General features: G+C 28.9%; 1 long non-coding RNA gene across 1 annotated transcript; it reads right to left on the bottom strand.

The window, feature by feature from the left end:
- Positions 1 to 1,875: 1,875 nt before the first annotated feature.
- LOC123300839 lies at positions 1,876 to 25,533 on the bottom strand. Its single transcript, XR_006535408.1, has 3 exons — positions 25,520 to 25,533; positions 10,754 to 10,756; positions 1,876 to 2,004 (listed from the first exon to the last, which is right to left on the bottom strand). It is a non-coding gene; the product is annotated as an uncharacterized LOC123300839 (long non-coding RNA).
- Positions 25,534 to 26,144: the final 611 nt, after the last annotated feature.

Genomic DNA, 26,144 nt, shown 5'->3' with positions numbered 1-26,144 from the left:
ATATCCAAAGTTGAACCTTACCGTCCAGATTGGCCCATTGCGGCTGGCCAATTAACGATATATTTGTTGATATGATTTCAAATTGTATTTAAAAAACCAAATTTGTTGAGTTTTTCTGCTTTATTATTAGAAATCACTCGAGATAATAAAAATAATTTGTGCCCACATCGTAACAGCATAGTTCACAGACAATTATGCGAGCCTGTCGTATCTCAATTCTTTCTTTAAGGCCGCAATGACCACAGTAAAACTGGATTGAATTTACCCAAAAAAATATTTAAAAATGATGTAAACTTGGAAGGAAATGTGCATTAAATATTTTAAAAAATTTTATTGCATTCCAATGAATAAATTGCGGTAGATGATATACCTACTGTGATACCTCCTGTAATTTCTGGTATTTGTGGCATTTAAAAAATTAATTGTTAATTAATTCAACTTCACTTGTTCAAAATACCATGATTAAAATCAAGTTAATTGAAATCCGATATCAATTACATTAATCAAATTTAAAGAAAAGATTATCATACAATGATTATAAACTAAATAAATATATAATTAATTAAAATAAAGAAACATTTAACAAAAAAAACTTAAAAAAAAAAAGAAAACTAATTTGTTATGCGTTTAAGTACACTTTGCTTAAAGTAACATAAACTTACTTCACAAGTAACTAATTAATTAAAGATATAATATAAGAAGTAATGTATACACAAATAATCAGTGCTCTATTAATTACAATGACATTTTAAGTACAATATATTTTTTAATTACTATTTTATGCAGTTTTATGGAATAAAAATTTATTTTTCATTAATAAAAATATATGTTATAAATGACTTACACACTGGTTTATTATTATAGTATTTCTATGTATTTTAATCTTTTATACATTGTATATAGGTATACTAATGGAAGCTATCAAAAAAACCCAATTCGAACAAAATTAATCACTGTCAGAAGCTATGTTTAAAATTTGTACGATTAACTATTTCGGTAACTGAGCGTTTTCGTTTATAAATCCTTGTGCCAAGCAAAACAGAATTATTAAAATCGCCTCAAATCTTGATTTTAAAACATCGTTGGGAGTTAATATCTAGTCTTTTTAAGTTATTGAAGCCTAAAAGTTGAATACAGAAATAATCAGCCTAAATGTCTCGATTATTGAGAATCGAGGAAGAAAAGTAAAATAATTTTCGAGTTATCGGATAGGTTAAGTTGAACAGCTTTTAGTATTAATTATCCTTCAAGGGCCTAAGGCCCATTGTTTTGTCCTATATTACAAAAATGTTATTAACCTCTCTTAAATATTCGCTTTGTAATATTTCCAGGTTTTAACAGAGCTCGTTCTTGTCTGGATGTTTTTTTCTACCACCTCTTCCAGCCAATTAAGAAAACCTTGCTCCATGATCTTAGATCACCTGCTTTTTAGTGTCTCCTTTCCTCCGTATTTCCCGTAGAGATCCACCATTCCCTGTAATAACTCACTTTGCTATCCAAACTAAATCCTCTTTAGGTTTCTGGTCCTATTGCTATCAATCTTCGGCTACAAGTCTGGAATAGTGAACACAATCGATAGCAGTGGCCATTGGCTTACATTCTTTTTGTGTACCTGTAGTAGGAAATTGTGTCCTGTAATGATCCCTCTAAGAAAAAATGTAAATTATAGCCCAACTATTCAAGATATGTATAACGTCGCAATATTTTTGGTTTCTTTATTAAAGGGTTAATAAAGGTAAACAATTCAATATTTCTCAAAGGGGACTCTTTTACTAACCTAGTAAAAATAGGTTGGTAAAATGATCCCATTGCATTTTTACCAAACAGTTCATATAAAGTATTAATTGCTCTTTTAAACGATTAGTATGAAAACAAAAATCATTGTTGAAATCATCTAAATCAATACATTCAAGACCCGCCACATGATGGGGGATCATTTTACCTATTGTAATTTTACACACAAAATAAGGATAGTTCTAACGTATATAAAAGGGATCATTTTTACTCGAAAGGACAATATTCTTATAAAAACTGACCTTAAAATTTATTATATGCCGATCAAAAGATGTCAAGAGTAAAACAACCAACCGGCGAAAACTAACACACAAAAATTAATTGTACGTTTAAATTTGTCTTACTCTAGATCATAAGCAGTAAAATTGATATTTTTGCTAAGTCGAGACACAAAACAGCTTATACATCGCCATGTCCTTTGTTGAACGGTTAATTTGATTCCGTGGAAGCTGTCTATCGATTAATATACTAGACGGCTTTTATAGTTCAATTAAAACAATGATGGATCATTTTACCCTGAGGGATCATTACATAGCACTTTCCCCAATTAGCTCTTCAATTATTCGTCTACTAAAATTTATTAAAAACATTTGTCACTACTGTCTAATACGAAATGTTATTATAATTTGGACCAATTTATTCCAGATGATAAAATTTTCGATTCCTGGATTACAACGATTTAGTATTAAACGTTATGGTATAAACTAAGAAATTTTATAGAAAAATATTGCACAGAGAAATTTTTTAATTTAAATAAAATAAATAATTTTTTTATTTTATAAATATTAATTTAATTTTTTATGTTTTTATTTATTTATTTATTTATCTAATAAACCTATATTTTATATAATGATATTTTTAATTTATTAATTATTTGATCTAAATATTTCGAATAAATATTAATCACTTTTACTCGAAATGATATCTTTCTTTTACCATGCGGTGTACCGCAAAAATGTTAACTACTTTCTTGTTAAAAATTCTAATTTAAAAATATAATATTTACTTTTTAAAGAAGCCATATGGACGAGATTTTTAATTAATTTTAATTTTTTTTTTTTTTTTTTGGAATATTAATATTTAAAGTAATTATTTTTTGAAAAAAATGAAACAAATAATAATTTCACTCTAAAATGAAGACATAAAAAAACATATTTGCTTAGAAAAAAATACATGGTTTTGAATACATATCTAAATGAAAAATTTCGCTGGTTCTAGGTATATCATTCGGAAAACGATGGAAACTGAATGAAAAATTTTATCTATAAATTACTTATGTAGGCACATTCAGCGGTTTGAAGTCGGTTCTATAAAAAATGATTCCAGCAAAAGTTCCAAACTGTAATATAATTAACAAAAATTTTTTAGTTTGAATTGTTTCTTTATTTCCTAAGACCAATTTTGTGTGAGTTTGACCCAAACATTACAAAAATAAGGTCCATTTTACCGCTTGACTAATGTTTTCCAAAATATTGGTAGTTCAATGGGTTCTATGAAACTGACATCTTGAAAACCATAAAAATTTAGGTATTTTCTCCAACGTCATCGTTTTTGCTGGGCGAAAATTAGAATAAATCTATGATTTTAATAAAAAAGGAGCCAAAAAGTTTTTTTTCAATTTTATTTAAGAAATCGAACAAAATTTTCTTGTTTTCAACGTTTATTTGACTCTTGTATTACAAACATCGTGTCCACTTGATTGCACTACTTATGTGTTACAAAACATTCGACATTCTATGTTTCTGTGTTCGAATATCGCTATTTTTTAACTTATATCTTGAAAACCCTAAGGCTGAGGGTATTTCGTTCTGAATCATCGTTTTCACTGAATTCACTAGAAAATTAACTTAAATTCACGTTAGTATTGAAACACGAGACAATTTTTTCGAATTTTTCAAAGGGGGCTTAAAATATCGAAAAATTCGAAAAACCGTCTTTGTCTCTATTTTAATAAAAACATGCAATTAAGCTAAAATTCCTGTGAGAAATCGAGACTAGTAGATATAATCTATGCATTTATTGCATATTTCGCGATTTTTGAATATTTGGATGAAAATTAAATCATAAAAAATTATTTTTTATATGGAAATTAGATTTTTCTTTCGTCCATTTTATCTGAGGAGGTTTTATCTACCAGCCACGTCTTCGCAGGGTTAAAATTAGCATAAATTCATGTTTTTATTAAAAATGGTATTCGAATTTTTTCGGTTTTTTAAAGTATACCCCCTGTGGAATGCCTTAATTATTTTTCTCTAAAGATTGTTTATTTAATATTTGTAGATACGAAAATCACTACAATGGAACTGATATCGTAAAAACCATTAATATAAAGATATTTGATCCAACGCAGCGATATAATTTTGACGGGGAAAATTTCTTTAAATCTTTTTAATCTACGTGAATTGTGATCTGATAAAAAACGTTTTTCAATGGCTTTGGAAAATTCTACTAAGAAATCACAAATAGCTTGCTTTCGTTTAGATAAATCAAACAGTTCTTTGTTAGTAAAATTTTTCCAGTTAAAAGATGAATGAACTAAAAATGTCAGTTTGTGACTCAATCGGCATTAGTTTTATTTAAGTGACTAAGTAAGTGATGATTTAAGATATTGTGGTATCGATTAATAATCGTTAAACTATTGTTGGAATATTTTCAATACTGAATCATTTCTATGTAAGTATAAGGGAAAAAAGATTTGGATTTTTAAATTCTTAAGTAGATAATATCAAATTGAATATAACAACACAAAAAGTCCTACAAGATTATAAATTGATTTTTTTTTGGAATTTCAAATGATGGTGATACCAAATAAAATTAAGCTAGATCAAATATTTTAGATAAATTTTTCCTGGGGTTCAGAAGATTTTTTGTTTTACCTTTGTATTAATTTCGAGATGTTTGGCAGAATTTACAAATGCTTAGATCTATCAAATTTCGAATGTTTACAATGCAAGATATTTTTTGAATAAACTGAAAAGGATACGGGAAATGGACCTTTTCCATTTTATTTCGAAAAATATAAGAACGAAAAAAATTTGAGTTTCTATCTATTTGTTCAAATGAAAGTACGTAATATGCGTTTTCCACTGAAGTGTGCAGTCCCACTTTCACATGTTAAGTGGTATAATGTGTTAAGATAACACAAGTTATTAAAAGGATCATGTATGAGGGACTATGATTTATATAAAGTACACAAAAATTTCAAATAATTGTAAAAAGTTAAGTTTTATAATAAAAATTTTTCTTCGTATTTTCTGTACTTCAGTAATCTTTTCATCCTATTGGTGAAAAATTATATGAAATATGTCACATGTACGCTTCATTTTCTGTTTGACTACCTTCGTTGTATTAGCGGTGGATGTATTATCTCGTACACCTCTTTTTCCAATTTGTAACGTTACTACAGAACGTAAACATACCTTCTCCTTGTTCTGTAATAGCATCATCTTTGAAGTCATGCATTGTAGATCATGCTCGTTCATATTCGAGTAAATTAATTTATCTTCCGATGATCTTTCACCTTCGTTTAGGGTTCTGCATACTTCTCTCCTTTATTTCAGATTTTTGTCTGAAATAAACTATAGTCGTCTGTTAGTCTGAACCCCTTAAAGTAATAGAAACATCAGTGCTATTGGCGTTTTTTTTTTTCACTTAAGCTAACTTGCAGCCATCTTTTCTCTTATTCGTAACATCTAGATCCTTATATTCTTTCGAAGTTTGTTTTTGCCGCCAATCTTCTTAAGTATGCGTAACTATACGCGATAGGATAAACTCTTGATGGATTTAGTTTTTATAAATTCGACTTCTTTGATATTTTTTGCCTTTTATTCCTTAGGATATCAATTAAGTTGCTCATCCTAATTAGCATTCATTTCTAAGGCAATTTGGGGATTGTGACTAGAAGAGAAAATGTTGAAGTGGATTTAAAAGAAAAAATCAAATATTTGAAAATAAAAAATCTCATACGGTTTCATCTAACTAAAAATTCAATATAGTCAAACTTGGTTAAGAGAGAATTGAAAAGGCCGTGAATTTTTTTTTCGTTTATATAGGTTTTTCACAAATTTGAGTTTTTAGCTTTTAGAGGTACAGGAGAGGTATATTAGCATTATCTAAATTATTTAGTTAGAAACATAGTCTTGTATGGATTGCAGTTATGACTTACATTGAAAATTTAATATTATTGTTTAAATAATTATAATAATTTACATTTGAAAAATAATATTTGTGCAGTTTGAATTCTTCTTTTCACAATTTTTAATGCATTAAGTTTAATTAATTTGTATTTTTTAATAATTTTAATTTGATATTTTCTATAACATTAACATGTAAAGAACTGCAAATTAGTCATTACAGCGTCCTTTATCGCCAAAATTTTTCACTGGAAGCGCTGGCATCGATTTTATTGTCCCTACCACGACTACGCACACTACGAATAGCGAAAAGCAAAAACACACGCAGTTGCTGAAAAATAAGGCATGAGTCATACAAAGCAAATATTGAACTGTCGCTTATAAAAGGTACAAGCAGGAGAGACTCTCAGCTATAGAGGTCAGGGTAGGAAAAACGTATTACCATTTTTCGAGCGTTTGGGAGGAAGGTGAAGGGAGAAATGTCTGTCAGCAGTATGTTACGTTTGTATGATGATAAGGGAGCTTGTGTAGTTATGTGCAGAAATTTTGCTCAGTTTTTACTAATTTCATTTTCTCTTCCCCCTCTATCTGGAAAATGGGCGCTCTCCGAAAATGTATATCCTACGAGAGAAGATGATCTACATCGACTCAGAAGCTTATTAACCACGCGGCTTATTAAAGTAAGAGTTCATGGATTTTTTTACATGTCATATTTTAGAATATTAATTGTTCGCTCATTAAAACGTTAGTTAAGTGATTGAGATCTTAAATGGAATGTTTCAATTTTTTTTGAGAGATCAAGGTCCGGTACCAGAGAAATATTCTCATTTATAGAGTTTTCTCGCCTAACCAGTTCTCTCTTACTCAGGTTTGACTGTACTAGAATTTAAAAAAAAATTTTACAAAAGTAAATCTTGATCATAGGTTTTTCTCTACGGATCACAGTATATCCAAAACAACAATACACATAGTGTCACCTTAAGCCCCTACTATTATATAGTCTGATGATGTCGTGCAATGACCCACACCACGATAATCTAACTCTAGAGCTAGAGTGTCGTATATCTATCATCAAAGACACACACGATAGATGATATTATTTATAACAATAGTTCACTTCAACACAATCATAAATAATAAATTAATGTCCTTTAGAGTTTTACAGTGAAAGTTTTCTTCAATCTATTTATATGTGGTGACTGGTGGACACTGAACTGTTTGTTAGACATTAGACAGTAAGTGCAGCGATGACATGAACCAAAATATTATTATTATATTTGTTATATATAGAAGAGAAATCTTACATCACAATTGTTAATAATAATTCATTTTAATATAACAATAAAATTATTTAAATATGTATATAATAATGTACACAGGCATTTGAATTAAATTCTTTATAATTCAAATTAAACTTCATTATTGTAATCACGACGATGAAATAAATTTTATTTTTTAATTCTAAATTAAACACGTTGAAAAATCAACAGTTATAGAGACCAGCTCCTATGACACGTCTGATGATGGCAAACGTTGGCTTTAGATCAAACAGAAATCATAGTTCCGTAGTAATAGATGTATATTGACTTCTGATTGACTTGCGACATCCACAGAAACCTTCATATTTACTGAATATGACAGGATGATACAGAAATATCTTATAAACACCTAAGGTAAGATACTTTTCCAATCATCTATAAAGGGGATCCGAATTGAGTTTCAAAACTTTAATTAAAAAAAAAACAAAAAAAAAAACAAATTAAAATATAAATTTACCTTTAGTTATACATTCATTAATCCGATATTACTCCATTTAAAATGAAAAATGTGCCTTCAGCAGCAGTTTATTCTTTGGAATGTATGAAGTTTCTGGGGGTTCTTTCTGCTTTAACTTGGCGAATCATAGCTTTTAGGTGCTTCAACATTGCAGGTTTGTTGATATAAAAGCGACTCTAATGAAAACGTATTCGAGATAGAGGGGAAGGGGGAAATGAGTAAAAATTGAAAAAAGTTTCTTCTCCTTACCAAATTAATTCCCTAACGACCGCACAAATGTTAAGTAATGCTAGCAGATATATCCCCCTTCCTTCCCTACTAATATCACGCAAACCATATAAGCATTTTTCGAGCGTTAGGGAGAAAAGTTAAGAACGATCATAAGGGAGCTGATTTAGTAAAGAGCAGAAATTTTGCTCAGTTTTTACTAATTTCATTTTCTTTTCCTCCTCTATCTCAAAAATGGCCACTCTGCCATATATATTTTCTATGGGAGAAGATGCTCTACTCAGGAGCTTATTTACGAAGCAGCAGATAGTAAGGTTTCATGGATTTTACATACCATATCCTTGAATATTACTTTTCTCCAATGCCTACGGTCTCCTCGAACTTTGGACAAGAATGCGAATTGTTTGTCCATTGAAACGATTAAATTGGCCATAACCTTCCCGTAAAAGTCAATACACAGTTCTTACAGAATTCTTGTTTCTAAACAATCATTGGACATCGGACATAATTAGTTATTATATTTAAAGATACGCATCTTTATTCAAAATGAAAATTTATGAATCTGTCGAGTAATAAGTTTTAAATATTTACATTAACAGTTGAACTTCGATATTAATTTGAGAGTTTTATTAAGTGGTTCCCATTTAACGATTTCCATCTGTGTGGACTGCAAGTCTAGAATTGCAACATTTAACTTACAATGCCTTTTTACTGAAAGTTCCACTATAATTTAAACACTCCCAGATAAAACTATTGATACGACAAAAACAGATAAAATAATGACAGTTGAGGGGGAAAAAATCCAAGAGTCTTAAAAATTAATATAGTTGTTTTTTAGAACCTGTAATACAATATACCAGAAGTCCTGGCCGATGGATGGTGAACGTAAGAATAAGTCCTACGGAAATAAAATGTTCAACAAAAAAGCTTATATTAATGTTTTTATTATTATTATTCTTATTACCAGCTTTTATTTAACTTGCAATGTATGTATGAATGTATGTTTGTCCGTGTGGAAACATGCAACTAAATTTTGTAGCAGTTATCCTCAACCGATTGAGACGAAATTTTATATAAACATTTAGTTTGGGTGACAATGCATGGTAAGGTAAGTGGCATCTTGATTTTCCCACCATATTTGAAACACCCGAACAAACGGTTAAATATAAACATTGATAAGCCTCAACCTTTTACAAATAGTCATGTATGAGTGACTCAGAAAAAAAATTATTTTCTTCTTTTTAGTACAATAAAAGCTTGTCCTTAAAAAATTTTTTTTTTTTATAAATTTTTGTTTATCTTTAATATATAACATTATACATAATATAATATATTTTCATTTTTACATGTAATACAATATACCAAAAGTTCTGGCAGATGGGTGGTAGAACGCTGATCAGGTACTTGATGACATTAGATTTCACCCAGGAATCTCAGAATCGATTCTCGATAGTAGACTCAAGCTGTGGGCGATTATACTACAATATGTACTGCTAAATGATTGAAAAATAAAAACAACGCTTAATTTACAGATTATTATCTTTTCCATACAATCGTTGTTTTTATTTTGTTATCAATTTTCAGGGTTCCTTTCCTACGATATAATAAAAAGTGGTACAATCAAGCTAAGATTTAAAAAAATTCGATTAAGCGGAATCATTCTGAACCAATTGTGGTTTAAATCTGCTCGTTTCCTGATTTAATTTTCCTAAAAAAACTGAAAGACCTTACTCAAGATTTGAAATAGTTTAACTGTAGTACTAATAATATATTGAACGCACACCTACGCACAAACAAGTCGTTTAACAACAGATGTGCTATTGAAGTATGTACCTACATTATTGTTGTTGTATACCGCCATGGCCCATGGTCCGTGGTCGTTGCAAGCCATAGCCATTATAGCCGGCATGTATATAATGTTGTATTTTATTGTAAAGAAGTCAATTAAATTATGTAGTAATTTATTAAAAAGTTATTTATCATTAATTATTTATTTCTCACACAACTGCAACGTCTTCGTTTTAATGTTTTCCTTACTTACTTTTTATAAATACCTACAGCATATATAATTAATATTAAATACCATTTATTAAGGTTATCTTCTTTATCGACACGTTTCACAAAAATTTTATTAATGCTTGGTGTAATAATTGACTTAAAAGTAGATTTATCAGTTTCTTAGAAATAATTTTAATAGTTGTGTTGTTAGTATGAATAGCAATATTTAATTGTACACCGAGAATACTGTTTTGAATTTAGCAAATTTATGTCTTTATGATTATATTTTTAACCCTCGAACTAAAAAAAAGGGATGTTATAAGTTTGACCGTTATGTGTGTGTGTCTGTGTCTTTGTCTGTCTTTGGCATCGTAGCGCCTAAACGAATGAATCCATTTTAATTTTTTAGGTTTCATTTGAAAGGAAATTTTACGGAGATATGATTTCAAATGCGAGGGCTACATACCTGGAAAAACTAAATTGGCGATGATCTTCAAAATCAATTCAGTTTGAATAAGGCATGACATATAATTTTAACATATAAATAATTTACTATCGAAATGAATGTTCAAATAAACCTAGCTCAATTCTTTTGGAAACAATAATTCAAAAGAACAAGGTCAACTCAAATATTTCAATTTTAATTAAAATATTTCCAAAAATTGGTCCCAAAAAATGATAGCTCTCTAAGTATCCTTTCATTTCATCTGATGCCCTTGACCATCACTTTGATATTGATTTACGAAAGAGTGTTATAAGTTTAAAGTGTTTATCTGTGCATCTATGTGTTTCTCAGTGGCATCGTAGCCCCTAAACGGTTAAACCGACTTGATTGAGAACATTTTATAGCTAACTTTCTAAAAATCGATTTACAAGAATTAAATCGTATTTATCGCGGCTTTTTTAAATTTTATAAACTTCACTTAGTTAGGATTTCTTAATTAGGAAGAATATCTAAGTCGAAATGTTTTAAGAAATCGTTTTTTCGCCACTAATGATGCCGCTTTTTGTATTGATTCTCAAGGAGGACCTTACTTAAAAAAAAATATGTTCTTAGAGTGATAAATAGCAAGTTAATTTATTCTTAATTCATGAAAATATGTTGCAATAATGGTACCAAGTAAATATTTTCTTGGTTCAAGAAAATATGTTCTAATCATAGGTAGCAAGAAAAAATTTCCTTGACTTAAAAAAAAAAAAGCAGTCAAATACTTATTGCCTTGAATTAGATATTGAGAATGTTAGCTCAAGAAATACTTACTTGTTAAAAGAAGATCGACAGTCTAGTGAACACGATTACTTCAATCCAGTAAATTTTTTCACATTGATAAAGTCGATAATAATGACTTTAAGAGGTATTTATTATTCAACAGATTCAATGCAATTTATGTCATGCAATTGTCATGAATTTTCTAGAAAAATTTAATTTTAAGATAATCATAGTCAGAGCTGAACAGATTTGTGGCCAAACTGAGCAATTCGCATATATCAACTTGCAAACAGCCACAAAAATAGGTTTAGAAGATACACAAAAAGGGGGCTAAAATCTTATTTGGAAATCTAAAACCACCCTAATGTTTTATATATCTTAAATATTGCAGACATTAGGGTGGTTAATGTTTTATATATCTTAAATATTGCAGGTTCTTAATCCGTTCCATGAATGCGTTCAACCTGAGTAATCGAGTAATTGTGTACAAAAGATTTACTAATTAGCCAGAATTTTGGTCAAAATATCTAAAATCAAATGAATCATAGATAAAGAATGATGCATCAATAAATGACATTTTTATTTGAGTGTGATTTGTCGTTTTAAATCCGGATTTTAATGCATTACACATCCAAAAATCCATAAATAAAAGTATACCTACACTATGTGACTAATCAAAAACATTATATAAGAATTTTAGATAATAAAAAAAATTCCCAAAAGTGAAATGAATCAATGGATACACCCAATTATTTACAAATAAAATTAAGAGCATTTTTTTTTCATAGATAAAATAGAAATTAATGACATTCTTTTAACTTTTCGATAGAATATAATTGTTATGACTCTGAAAATCGAAATAAAAAATTTGATTAATTTGTGCGCATGTACCAAATTTATGTAACGTGTAAACAGATAATAACTCCCAATAACAAAAGATTTGTTTAATTAAAATTATTGGCAGGTATTGCAGTGCCAGGAGGTTTCAACCTGATAAGACTTCTAGTCAAATTGAGATATACACAGTGGACCATTTCCACCTACGATGGCTAATGACTCATTTTGTAGTTAACCAATCAAAATAAAACTCAACAAAAGAGTTTGATGGCGCATCATGTTCTGACATCATATTGGACCTAGCTCTACTGGTTGCTTTAATGATCAATTTAGATCCTGAAAGAAAAGTCGTTAGCTTTCTGGGGTAGTACGACTTAAAAATGTGATATTATTGCATCAAAAGAAAATACGCTAGTTTTAGAAAAAATTTTCAGGCAAAGGTTATCAAGGGCATTAAAGGTCATTCATTTGACTTTGAAACGAATATTCGAATGACCTCAATTATTCTTACAATTTTTGGCTATAGCATTTTTCTGTAGCCAGTGTGATTTCTTTCGTTTAAATGCATTAATGAGATATGTTTCTGAAAGTTAACGTTTTTCGAAAAAATGTTTTTACTAAAAGATGTATGTTTTTTTAATGAAGATTAACTTTCTAATTTAAAGTGTAATTCTACCTCTTACTTTTAAGGATCTAAATTGACTATTAAAACAATCAGATATCTCCTATCAAACTCTGCAATTTTTTGATTGGTTAACGGTAGCTATTTGCTATTATAGATTTAAAATGGCCCGTCCTGTACAAAAGATAAATTGAAGGAGAGAAACTCAAAATTAGTAAAAATTTCTGAAATACGCCTTTTTATAACAAAAATTTCAAAACTATCGAAATATTATATCGAAAAACCAAAATATTTTCCTGCTTGTATTTCTACCGGATCTTTGTCCTTGATTAAGCTTTTTTAAGGGTGATTTCTACTATTTGGTCAAATTTTAAAAGTTTTCTATTTTTTGTTAATTTTTGTCCAGCCCATTTAGGACCAGCCTGTTACGTAAATAATTTTCATTTGTTATTTTTTCTTCGAATTATCCCTCCATTCTTATAGGATATGGAAAGTTATTGGCCTGGCTTCTAAATGTGATACTCACCACAGGCTGTTACAACGTCTAATGTATCTTCCAAGATTCATTCACTTCGTAATATCATAAATATATAAAAACAAAAAAAAATTCACCTTCATTAATTTGATTGAGTTCTCTGACCTCTGTACCATTATCCGACCGCTGAAATACAACACCCAAATGTATTTATTATTATTATTTGCTTACTTCAGTTTTTTGTTTTATAATTCTTCAAATTAATGAAATTCCCGACAAATGATAAATATAAACGTGCGGGTAATTACAATTGAGTTCTGAATATTTACATATCGTACACTTAAAAATTAGGAAATCGGATCTGACTTAAACTTGTTTATCAATCCAGGTGAAGAATTGTCAATGGACGTGCAGAAAAGTGAAGTTGGTTTTTAAAAATCTTTACTAGCACGCCAGTTATGAACGTTTAAAATTCCTAACTAAACAAAGAGGAAGATACCCACTCGCTTGAATGTAATCTTTGATTGCTTATAACTTCTTCGTTTTTTAATCAATTTTAATTTCACTTTCAAATTTTGTCATAGTAACAAGTCTAGTTTTACATTTGTATGCGTAATATGGCAAATTCAGCATCAAGATTATCCAATATTGGAAGTAAATTTCTAGGATATGATACAAAAATTGCAGTCAATTTCCGCATTTAAATTCAGAATTCTGGGAATTTCTTAAAATTAACAAGATGTGCAATTATCCTCCATTCCTTCTGAAACTTATAACGGTATGTAATTTAAGACAAGTGAAAACAAAAAATTGACTGAGGTAACTGTTGAAATATCCTGTTTAGAAAGTGTGAAATTTCAGTGCTTGCTTGCATTATACCGTTTATATATGAAAAATATCAAATCAATATATACTATATTTAGTCCCAAGTTTGTAACGCTTAAAAATATTGATCATACAAACAAAACTTTGACAAAAATATAAAATCACTAAGTCTATTTTCGGTTGTTTCCCCGTTTTTCGGTCTGTCTATCAGTGCACATGATAAGTCAAAAACGAAAAAACTATCAAGGTGAAATTTTGATAGCGTGCTCAGGACGTAGAAAGTGAGATCGAGTTCGTAAATGAGCAACATAGGTCAACTGAGTCTTGAATTCGTAAGACCCATCTGAAACTCAAAACGTTAGAGATAGGACAAAAGTTAAAATGTTAAAAATATTCTTCAGAAAAAAATTAATTTTTGTTTCACTGTTTACCCTTGAGGGCGCAAATTATATAATATGGGAATATCAGTTCTGTGTGACTATCTAAGACTGGTAAAAAATAAATGATTCTGTAATCAACACTGTCTATACATGCTATTTCAACAATTAACTCAGTCAATTGTTTGTCTTCACTTGTTTTTAACTTTATTTACTCACGAGAAAAACTTTTTCCCACACCAAGGTGTGTCAGAAATACACTATATTCTAATTTATTGTTATGCCAGAAATACACTATATTCAAAATGTTAAAAGCTTTGTTTTCACTTGTTTTTAATAAATTAAAAAAGCACAACAAAAACCTCATAATAATTAGCACTTCTCTTTTCCATGAAATTTGTCGACCCTAATTTGGTGCCATTTATCGCACGTTACTATGTTAGAAGAAAACTCAGAAATGTGAGGTTTTATTCGAAACTCTAGTGTATTAAATATTATAAAAAAACATAGATCATTAGCCAAACAGTGCGACAATCATCAACGAACAATAATCATGATTACAAAAACAAAAATCTTAGATAACTTACAAAAAAAAAACATTCTTTACATTTTCGTTTGACTTTTTTATATATTTATTTCGCTTATTTTATTTCGTATATTTTATTTGTATTTTTTTTGCGCACCGCGGCTTTTTTTACAAATTAAAAGAAATAATTGTATACCAAATTTTTCTTGAGAAAGTATCATCCGTCATTTAATGTTGTCTTGGCTGACTGTGGCATTGCGACTGACTGTGTCCTCAAAATTGTGTGTGTATAGGAACAGGAAAGAAATAAGAAAGTTTCGTTTGTTTTTGTCTTTGATGTTTTTAAAAAGTTGTCAATTTAATAAGAAATAATAAGTGAATATGTGTGATTTTCCAAAATACTCAGGTGGCAAAAAGGAAATCCGGTACCTTTTTGTTTTATTTTTTTTGATGTATATGAAAACAAGTTTAATTTATTTTTGTTAAATAGTAATAATTGAAATAAAATACAAATTGCATTGATATATATTTTTGTCTTTGAATATTTTTAAATGAGAAAATGAATTTATTAGTGCATCTAGTACAGGATAATTCAGTTGTTGTGCATACAACCAACCGTATATTAGTCCAAAAATGCGATAAATTTGAAGTGTACATACTATAAAAAATATTCGATTCTATTTTGTGGATAGAAGAAAATTAAAAACTACCCAAAAAAAACTTTTTTGAAAAATATATCGAAAACAAACGAAGATATAGAAAAAAGTAAAAAATAAAATTACTTTTAACGTATTTGCAATAGAAACCGCGATATTTGTAATAAACAATTCTAATTTATAGCTCAGCAGGATAAAATATGAAAAAATTGTCCCCAAGAAAATCGAAAAAAACTCCATAATTAAGTTTTTCAGTTCTATACATGCTCAAAAGAAGGAATTTTCACCAGTCGGCTGAGCTATAAATTAGATTTGTTTATTATAAATAGGTCGGTTCCGTTGCAAACACGTCAAAAAAGGTAAGAAATGGTAAGAAATTTATATTTACATTTCTTATTTAAAACTTTTTTCCATATCTTCTTTTTTTTCGAAATATTTTCAAGAAATTGATTTTGGGGGTAGTTTTTTGGGGGAAATGTTTTTCTACCCATTCAATAGAATTAAAAAATGCAGGCTTCCGATTTGATGGTAGTTTAAATCTTCATAGTTGTTTACAAGTTTTGAATAAACTGAAAAATATAAGGTAATAATGGATGCACTTTGTATTTCTAAGGTTGTCCGATCTTTTGCATATCACCACAAAGGCTTGTGCTTTTTCACCTCTTTTGAAGGAGGGCTCGGGTAGAATTCATTGTCTAACAATTAGACATCTTTTATGCACTTATATACGTTTTTAGTACTTTAAGTTAATTTAACCAAATTAACAATTTATTTCATAGATTTCGAGAGTGTTTAACTCCCTAAAAATGATGGAGTATCAAAATAGCATAAAACAAATTTAATTATTTGCTCCATTTTGTTTTTCTTATAAACAGATTATTATAACAAATGAAAAATATTTCGTCAGATAAAACAAGGGGTTGTCCACAAAATACGTCATGCAAGGCAGGAGTATTACTTAGTGTGTCGAAATGTGACATGAGAAATGGACCATGATGAACATGACGTTTCTACCCCTATTTTTGATTTTAACTTGCTGTAGATTAATTAAAAGGGGTATTTGGGTCTAGATTACAACGTTTTAATCGCAGTAAACGGTTAATAATACATAGAAAATATAACGCAGTGTGAACTAGGGGTAGAAAGGCGTTATCAAACTCGAAAATTGCAATTATCAGAGTGTCAGACAACATACATCTGGTTGCTTAGTTACTAGACAAAATTAGCTGTTTTTCATTTATTTTCAGATAATAATATGAAAATAACAGATATTCATCATGTTTTACCTGTAATGAAATTACGGGGTTCTACTCAACAAGCGTGGTAGCTTTATGAACAGTGCTTTGGTTCAATGTTGGCGGCTTACCAAAGGACTACACTAACATAAGTTTTTACTTTGTGCGAATAATTTCAGGTAAAACTGATAAAAAGCATTCATATTCCATTATTCTTTTCAAAATCAGTGCAAGTGCACCAATTGCATTGAATCACCTAGTAAACCATTATAAATACACATTATATATGGTATATTACATACATACATGTATAATAGCATAAGTAAAGTATTGTTGTAAAAGTAACTGTTGGAGAGGTGGTCCAGTGACCTAGTTGTGCAGGTCGAACTCGAAGTAGAAGGGATCCTACTACCACTATATACCATCCAAACATGCCGATAGCGAGCTGGTGATGATGAAGACTATAACTTTAATATTTATACTGCAACTTTAAACAAAAAACAACTTAGGTACTATTTTTTTGCTGAAACAGAAAGAATAAGACAGCGGCAACTCTGATGAAGTTTGTTTGTTGACTCTTAGTGAATTGTTGCTGCTGGTTGGGTCTGCTACCAACTGAAAGCAAGAAGTGTTTGGTTTTTGGTGTTTGTATATTATCTTTGTGGTGGGATACTCTCTTTCTGAAGAGATCTTCTTCTGTAACAGTGAACATCCTTAGTCAGTGTTGTCTACACTGGTGAAGATTCACTAGGTATATATGAACGTGTGGTAGACGACCTCTAACAGATATCTTATCGTCTAGTACGGTAGCAAAAAACATATTATTATACAAAAAAAAGAATTAACCATCTCGTGTTTCATATTGAAATCTCCACGTGTTCATATCTTAGGATCATAAAATATCGATAACAATCGATTTCTTCGTTGCAGTTTGAGAGCTTGGAGTTGATGACTTTGCTGTCATTAAAATAAAATCACTCGTCATAATTATCATCATAATATGTAGTTTTATATTGGTGGTATGTGTTATTTGTTCGTTCATTCACCAGGAAGTCATACCTGCAGAAGATGATGTCCAACATATGTAGTATAAATTCTAAGAAATTATAATTATTTAATAATTTTTTTATATTATAATGGTTTTTATTATTAAATAATACTTTTTTTTGTTATATGACAATAATGGTTCTAAGTTGTTGTTAAATTTGAAAGATTGTTGCAGTGTTATTCGAAGTGATTTTTTTTTGTTTAAACGTAAAAAGTGCTAAAATATTTTGGGTTTTTTTTGGCTTTAATGTTTATTTTTGTGTGATTGAAATTTTAATTATTTATAAACGTTTAAGTGTGTCGTTTTGTTTATTTTTTGGTCATAATTTGCGTATTAAAAGGTAAGTCTTTCGGCTTTTATATTTAAAATTTCCCAGTAATTTAAACTTTTTTTTCTTTTTCTGACTACTAGTTAGGGAACTTAACTCAAGTGTTTTTATACCCTGTTTAAATAAAATATATATCATGGTATACTAATTTTAGTCCCAAGTTTAATATTGATGATACAAACAAAATTTTGGTATAGGTGTTCAAAAAATCATCTAATTATTCTTTTATCACCTGTCCACCTTTCCGTACATTCGCCCGTTAAGACGAAAATTTAAAAACAAAAAGAGATATTAAGCTTTTTATAGCCCAATCGCGCTATTAAAAGCTTGATATTGGGCCAGGAGAACCCGTCTTGTAAACTATTAGAGATAGAAGAAAAGTTTAGGCATAAAAAATGTTCCTTATTAAAAACTAAATACCTTTTACTTGAAACATTTTTTCGTAAATATCTTTATTTTATTTTACCCTCAGGGTCCAAATTAGAGCCAAACTTAAGTTTCCAATTTCTCAAAACTATAAAAGATGAGTTGAAAATCTGTAGGTTGATTCAAATACCCGACTAGAAATTGTCCCAGTACTTATATTGGGGCCCGCTTGGGATTTGTTGGGGCATGGCCCAATAGGTCTATCCCAATTGGGATCCGATTGGGAACCTTTTGGGATAGCCCAATGTAAAAATAGGCGATTTTATAATAGTTTTTCCCAACTGGGGCCTATTTGGTATCTTATTGGGAAGGCCCAAATTAAATTTAAATAGGTCTATCCCAATTGGGATCCAATTGGGAACCTTTTGGGATAGCCCAATGTAAAAAACGGCGATTTTAAATAATTTTTCCCAACTGGGGCCTATTTGGTAACTTATTGGGAAAGCCCAAATTAAATTAAATGATAAACACAACGGTTTAATTGTTTGAGTGGGACCTGGTTGGGAACACGTTGGGATAGCCCGATGTAAAAATTAAATAATCTTTACTCTATTTTTACCGGATTTTGAAAAATTTGATTGCTTTGAATAAAGCAAATATATATGTTCTTAATCTTAGTACAGTTAATTGATTCAAAAAATTTCCTACTTTATTAAAAACAATCATAATTTTTCAATTAATTTTTTTTGTTTAAGTTATTTTTTTATAGTAAGTAAATAGTTATAAATTTAGAAAAAAATAATTTCCCTAAAAAAGTTTAATTCAAAACGCTTTACTTCACTTTTAACTGTGTACTTTGAGTATTTATAAACTTTTCGTTTTTTACATAATCTATTTTTTTCTCTTAATATTATTCTGTTATTCCTATTTGCATCCCTTCTATTTGCATCAAAAGTATCAGTTGTTCATTTTTGAATATTCCGCGTTTTATTTATTTAAAACATTTCACCAGATGGCGCTACGAGAAGTTTTTTATTTGTCACAATAAAAACACATGTGATTAACAAATGATCGAGTATGAATCGAAAATAAGTGATTGTTTATAGTTTTTTTTGGTATTTTAATTTAAAAAATTCAGCATCATACTATATCATAAAATTTTGTGCATTTACGTTTAATTGAATTTTATTATTTTGACATATGAGAGTAATTGAAAATGTCAATTGGAGATTGAGGTTATGTGAACTTAAATGTGAACTTGGACGTCTACGGACCAGAAAATGTCAAACAATTCCGCACTAGTTTTTATTCAAGTATACAAGGTAAAAATTTCGATTACAAGTTATATTGTAATTATTAAAAAAAATAGTTCTTTCATTAATAATTTTTTTTAAAAATTATTATAGATGTCTTTATTAAAAAACTAGCTTCCAGTCCCGAAAACCCACTAGACGATAAAGAAATTTTGAAGGCAATGACAGCAGTGATACAAGGTGCTCGAGATTGGAATGGCCATCGTCTTCTTCGTTTTAAAAAATGATCATTCTATTGACTGGATCTATTGTATTTTTATAAATTTATAAATAAAAAAATTTGCTTGGTAATTTCCAGTTTATTTTTAATTTGAAGCTATAGGCTACATCATGATTGTATTGATTAACAAGGAGCAAATGATTTACAATAAGGTAAATTAAGCGGGAACAGACCGGGATTATTCGATTGGGAACCCATAGGGCTTGCACATTCGGGAACCTATAGGGACTGCCCAATCGGGAACCAATAGGGATCGCCCCACCGGGCCCCAAATAAGTTTCTGCGTTACAGCCCAATTTGGGATCCCAATTGGGCAACCAAGCTGGGTCCCAAGTGGGAGCACGTGAAAATTTCTAGTCGGGTAGTAAGTTTTAAGGTTCTAATTTGATATTAAACGCATCCGAATATATAAGGGGGTCAAAATGGGTCAGTTTTCGATGAAAAATTTTCGTACTTTTCGGGGAAAAAAGGACGTTTTTTTATTCTACGTGACTGTTTTCGTTTTTTTAAACTTATCTTACTTATAAAAATAACACAAACATTGATATTCAACTCTATCTACATAAAGTATTCCAACAATTAACTAAGTCAATTGTTTATTTTCAATTGTTATTATTATTTATTTTTAGTTATTTTTCACTAATTTCCAGGTGTCCTATACAGTGGTAATAAGAAAGTATGCTATGTTATAAGTTAATAATACTTTATGGTTGCTTAAAGCTTACAGATAAAAAACGAGAGGTTATACAATTAGTAATTCATAAAATTGACTTTGAAAAACTGCCAATTAAAAGTTTCACTTAGTGAACCATTTCACTTTGGACTGATTTTAATTTGCACTTTCACTGTCTGAAGAGGGATGTCATTGTCAATGTCAGAGTTGTCTATACATTTACCTTATCTGAATTAATTAATTGAATTAAAATAAATACATTATTATAGCCCCGGGGAATACGACAATTTAGAGACACTGTCAGATATGTTATATGTCTGGTAGTCGCTTGGAGCAACGATTTTTTTAAGTTCAAGTTATTTGTATCTTGTTTGAGATCAGTTTTCTAGCAATATTTCTAAAATACCGAAATTTATATGATAGGTGAACACTACAGCAAATATCACTTCAGAAATCTGTAGAAAAATGGTTGAAAGTGGGATAGTAAATTTAATTTAAAGGGATTTGAAATAAGATAGAGATAAGAAACATTTTGCTAAAAAACGGGTAAGAAGTTATAATTACGACGCAATCAGAAAATCTCTTATTATTTTGCTTATATTTATTTAAAGTAGCAGCGCAAGGAAATAATTCATTGTAAGATTTATCCTAAACACTATCGTTAAAAATATTTGCCAAAATTTTATCAAATATGCAAAGAACTATCTCAATCAAAAGTATTTAAATTCACTTCGCAGATGTTGCATAATCTAAGCGAATTTTCTATGTATTATTGAACTTCGTGAGTGACTTCCTAACTTTTTTCGAAACTGCTGCGTTCTCAAATGAGCACGATAACACCAGATATCAGCTATTGGTCTGAAAACGCAGCAGAATATTTGTCGGACAATGCAAGTGTCCATTATCCGAAAAATGTCATATAACATTACTAATTAATAAACGGTAAAATATTTTGTTCGACAAAAAAACTGCACCGATGAGCTTGTCTACGGCCTCGAACCTGCCGTACTTAAGTATTTTTTCCTTTCAATACATACGTAGTTAAGTTTTTGCTGAATTGTTTAACAATTATTAAGGTTATCAAGTGGTCATAGTGTCCGACATATTCGTTGCTGCCTTTTTTCAGACCGATAGCTTAAATACGACGTTATCATGCCTATTTGAGAACGTAGCACTTTCAAAAACAGTCGTAGAGGAAAGTTTGGTAGACTCACCAAAAGGAAGCCACTCACGAAGTTTTGAAAATGTATTATTCATTTTACAAAGCACCTATTCTCTCTCACGGTCTAATATTTTTAATATAGAAATCGAATTCGTACACATTTATATAAATGTAAAATTATTCGAATTAGTTGATAAAGTCAAAATAATAGCAGCAAGTTCTAACAGAATTTATAATTAAATTTCGAAATAGAAGTCTCAAGTATGATTATACATTCTTTTTTTGAGGAATTGCCTTAATTTATACATATTATATTTCGTCAAATTATAGTTAAAGGATATAAAGTGTGTTATTATCCTGCGGGAATATATAGAACTACACATCGAATAAATTTTTTTAAGTACCTACATCATTTTGAAAACGACTCAAATAATATTTTTTTCAAAGTATCCTAGCTCAAAAAGCCATTCTAAATAAATTTAGGTATTTAATCCTTATATCCTTAAGGATCTTTAATTATACTACGATGCCAGAGACAAATACACAGAACGATAATTACGGGTAAACTTATAAATACTTTTTCTTTATGTCAGAAACTGATACAATAAAAATACATATTTTATATTCTGGTACCAGCCATAAATAAACCAGTAGCGAAATTCCTTACATACAATCGAGCAACGGATGCAACTACGCGTAAAATATTATTAAATTAATTTTCTAATACAAGAAGAAGAAGAAAAAAAAGAGAAATTTTTACATACACTTAAATTCATCACATTATTTAATTATAACTATTTGAAATAATAAAATCTAATTACTTCCGTAAAAATACAACACAAGGTATATGGAGACCTCGATCTATTGCACAGCAAAAAAAAAAAAGACAATAGTTGGAAATTTTAAACATGTCACACTTTATAATTGAATTAAAAATTATAACAAAACAATACACACACCAAAAAGGTGCGAGTTTATGGTACTGTGAAATAAAAATTATTGTTGTGTAATTTTTAGATAATTTAATTTATTATAAAAATTATTATTAAATAAATAAAAAAATTACATACTTGTGTGTGTGATGTGTGCAGTACTCTATATTATCGGCGTCTAATGCCCATAACTAATTATTGTTATATGACTTTTATTCATTTTTTAAATTAATTATTAATCTAATTATATTTAATATGTCTTTCTTTATAGTAAAGTGTTATACCTTGCACTTATTACTTATAAATAATGCTTATTTGATTTTTTTTTTTTAACATTTTAGGAGATATACAAGGATTAGATAATACTAGGGATTTCTTTATAAATACATTTTTTCGTTAACAAAGTTTCCAAAAATCACAAAAAATTTCTAAGTCATTGGGCTTTTTATTATTATTTTATTTTTCAAAGTTGGCTGATAAAATGATGAATCATATAGGTTATCCTTTTCAATTCGTTATTTCTATGTAAAAAAAAATCAAGAGAGTGTGATAAAAAACTATGTAAAATATTTAAACAATCTTGTATAATAAACAATGATGATATAAAAAAAATTTTAATTTAAGTATGAGTTCATCGAAGATCCATCATTTGATGAACAGAGACGTCTTTAGTTAGAGTATTGATGATTGAAGAGCGATATCTATATTATCAAATTTATAAAGAACACTGGCACACAATATATTATATATTTTTGTAATTTCGCCTATTGTAAAGCCAAAAATAACATATTATTTGACTACAAAGCATGTATTTGATTAATATGTATGTACCGTGCAATAAATCAAAACTTTTATGATACTGTTGGTTTACAATCACCTTAAATAAAATATACGGCCTTTCAATAAGAGTGATACTTTTTTATAAAAAATAAATTTTCATATCAAATAAAATTGTGGTTTATTTTGTGTCTTAGACATTGAAACTTTGTTGTGTAAATATATCACAACTTATTAAACGTTTAAACGTTTTCCGAAACTATTCTGTAGGTCTGGGATGCCGCAGATTTTCAAGAACACACAATTTTAATACTTAAATTATATGTTGGATATTGGTCTACAATTGTTTTGTAAATGATTCAAATAACTTAAACACATATATTCAAAAAAATGACCAAATTAGTACAATTTTTTTAAATACAGAAATTACAAAATATTCAAAAGGAGTCTTGTTGACGAGCTGTAATCGACATTCACACAACAAAATTTCAAGGTTTAAGCTACAAAATGAAGAACAATTTTCTTTGATCCGTTAAGTTGTTCTTGTTTTTTCAAATTTTAAAAAGTATATTCTTGTTGAAGCACCCTATATTACAACGGAATTTGTCATTTCTTATGGCACCAATATTTTGAGAATTTAAATATTAAGCACCTATCGATATATTTTGTTATACTTAATGGGCATATTGTGGTTCATAGTACACGATCATTATGTGCATTGAATCACAACTTCCTTCAGATTGTCTTTTCAGTTTCTGTTACATTGAATCCACTCCTTGTCCTGTACACACGGCGCCAATCAGCACACGCATTATATTGTAGATAGCATTTAATGGTACACCACGTTGCCTTGTTCTATGGCACAAGAGATTTTTTTAATTTAAATACGGCAATACCAATTTCTAACAATATGAAGTGATTGAGGTTAAATGTCAATTATAACACAACAAGAATATTCCAAATAAAAAATAATCATAGCAAAATTTTTAATTTTTCACTTAAATTGTAAGTATGTTTTATTTAAACATGCACATGGACAACCATCCTCTTGATTGGTTGCTGGTCTTCTAGTAAGTAAATTTTTTCTTCATGTAGTTGCTACAGCAAATGAATATCTTTCAAGTGATCTAAAATCATTTTCATCGCGGTACAACAGTTTATTTATTCGTAATAAGACAGGTTTAAAACTTCAAATTAGAGTACAACTAAATTTAATAGAAGTGAATGTAAATTTAATTAAGAAGTGCAGTACCTACTTGAGATAAAATATTTAGTTTTTTTAAAGTTATTATGATTAGTTTTTTTTTTTGTGTTTATTAATTAACCTGATTTTTAAGCACATTTGACAAATTGATAAATTAATTTAATTTAAATGTGTTTAGAAATTTGTCAACATACTTTTTTTAAACGATTACAAATTTTGATTATAATATGCTTTTATTTAATTTGCTTCGTATGTATTTCTTTCCAATTTCGGGTCGATTTTTCCTGGAATTTGTCTTTCCTTTTTTACCTAAGGAGATATGCAAAGATTGAAAAATACTAGGAATTTCAATAAAACTTTATAAATACATGTTTTGATAAACAAAATTTGCAAAGTTCACAAAAAATTCGTAGGCCACCGGGCTTTTTATTATTATTTTATCGTTCAAAGTTGGCTGAAACAATGATGAATCGTATAAGTTATCCTCTTCAATTGGATATTTCTCTATTAAAATCTAGAGAGTGTGATGAAAAAACTATCTAAATATTGAAACAATATTGCGGTTTATAATAATTCCATCAAAATAATTAAATAAGGTTGTCGATGACATAAAACAAAATTTTAATTTAATTATGAGTTCACCGAAAATCTATCATTTGATGAACAGAGACAACTATAGTTATAAACATAGAGTATTTATGATTGAAGAGAGATATGTATATTATCAAATTTATAAGCAGAAGTGGCACACTCTATATTATATATTTTTGTAGTTGCGTGGTATTGTAAAGCTAAAAATAACACTCTATTTGACTACAAAGCATGTAATGTATTTGGTTAATATGTATGTACCATGCAATAAACCAAAACTTTTTTCGATTCCTGGGGTGTGCATATATATTACGATACAGTTGTAAGCTTAAGGAAGCAAGCCTGAATGGTCGAAAATTTGGAATTGTTGGAAGCATACGAATAATGGAAATTTAAATTAATAAGAGAATTTTATAATACCAATATATTTTCCTGCGTTTTCACAAAAAGTACGATAATTTTTCCAACTTGATTAAAACGTGAGAAATGCAATCTAAAATTACTCTTAGTTCCAAAGCAATTGAGGATGGTCGATAAAATACTGCTGTCACAAATTATGGGTATGCAATCGATTCCTAGTAGAAAATTTTTTCCTATCTTGAAATTATGTCAAATTAATTAGCTTAGTTTGCTGCATAATTTTAAGTTAAAGGAAGAATGGGAACTTATTTGTATTCTGACACTGATTTATTTCAATTTTGCAAAATATCAATAAATAATCGAGTACATCTTTCATGAAAAACAGATAACCTAAATATTAAAATCAAATTGATACCAAATTCTACAACATTTATTAAAATTAATATTCTTATAACATATTATGAGAAAGTAAAACCCC

The sequence above is a fragment of the Chrysoperla carnea genome, chromosome 5, assembly GCF_905475395.1.
Source record: "Chrysoperla carnea chromosome 5, inChrCarn1.1, whole genome shotgun sequence".
Taxonomy (NCBI): Eukaryota; Metazoa; Arthropoda; class Insecta; order Neuroptera; family Chrysopidae; genus Chrysoperla; species Chrysoperla carnea.
Note: the sequence above shows the minus strand (reverse complement) of the source record. Positions and strands in the feature narration are given on the sequence as shown.